A 1,350-nucleotide genomic window follows, 5' to 3' on the forward strand; every position below is an offset into this window, starting at 1 on the left:
CGAATCTGAAATTGTCATGTAATGTTATAGATTGGTCCTGCCCCTCTGTCGAATCTCAAATTTTCATGTAATGTTATAGATTGGTCCTGCCCCTCTGGCGAATGCCTATGTCCTGTAATGTTATGGATTGAATGTGCCCCTCTGGCGAATCTCAAATTGTCATGTAATGTTATAGATTGGTCCTGCCCCTCTGGCGAATTGCCATGTCCTGTAATGTTATGGATTGAATGTGCCCCTCTGGCGAATCCCAGACATGTCATTTAATGTTATGGATTGGTTCTGCTCCTCTGGCTTATCTGAAATTTCATGTAATGTTATGGATTGAATCTGCCCTTCTGGCGAATCCATAACATATCTATATGTATATATATTTGTGTGTGTCCCCCCCCTCTACACTTGACAACTGATGTTGGTGTGTTTATGTCTCCGAAACTTAGTAGTTCATCAAAAGAGACCAATAGAATAAGCATTAGGCTCACAAAGAGTAAGTCCTGGGTTCGATTTCTTCAACTAAAGTCGGTGCTCCAGCATGGCTGCAGTCAAATGACTGAAACATGTAAAAGAGTAAAGAGTATACAACAGGCTTCTTTCTACCAAATCTGCTCACAAGGCTTTGGTTGGCCTAAGACTATTTGTAGAAGACACTTGCCCAAGGGGCCACACAGTGGGTCTGAACCCAGAACCATGCGGTTGGGAAGCAAGCTTCGTACCACACAGCCACGCCTGTGTCTGATATGAAGAAATATTGGTTTAAAATATTGGCACAAATCCAGTAATTTTGATGGGAGGGGGTAAGTTGAGTACATCGACTCCAGTACTCAAATGGTACTTATTTTAGCGTCCCTGAAAGGGATGAAGAGTAAAGTTGAACCCCAGTGGAATTTGAACTCACTATGTAAAGACAGACGAAATGCTGCTAAGCATTTTGCTCAGTGTTCTTACAATTCTTATTTCTTTATTGTCCACAAGGGGCTAAACATAGAGAGGACAAACAAGGATAGACAAAGGGATTAAGTCGATTATATCGCCTCCAGTGCGTAACTGGTACTTATTTAATCGACCCCGAAAGGCAAAGTCGACCTTGGTGGAATTTGAACTCAGAACGTAACAGCAGACGAAATACAGCTAAGCATTTCGTCCGGCGTGCTAACGTTTCTGCCAGCTCTCCGCCTTCTAACGATTCAGTGTTCTACCGATTCTGCCAACTGATGCCTTGTATGAAGAAATATTAAAAAAAAAAGAAAAAAAAAGAAGTCAAAGAACATAGACAAAAGCGAAAAAAGTTAATAAGTGTGAATTTAGTATTGAATTATTTAATTTGAAATGATAACATAATAAATATCTCCAGGT

General features: G+C 40.5%; 1 long non-coding RNA gene across 1 annotated transcript in view; it reads left to right on the plus strand.

The window, feature by feature from the left end:
• Positions 1–334: 334 nt before the first annotated feature.
• Positions 335–1,350, plus strand: part of LOC128249048 (uncharacterized) — a 1,713-nt gene continuing 697 nt past the window's right edge. Inside the window, exon 1 of the long non-coding RNA XR_008265154.1 lies at positions 335–1,348. This is a non-coding gene — a long non-coding RNA (uncharacterized LOC128249048). The remainder of the gene's footprint in view (positions 1,349–1,350) is intronic.

Source organism: Octopus bimaculoides, chromosome 11 (assembly GCF_001194135.2).
Source record: "Octopus bimaculoides isolate UCB-OBI-ISO-001 chromosome 11, ASM119413v2, whole genome shotgun sequence".
Lineage (NCBI taxonomy): Eukaryota > Metazoa > Mollusca > Cephalopoda > Octopoda > Octopodidae > Octopus > Octopus bimaculoides.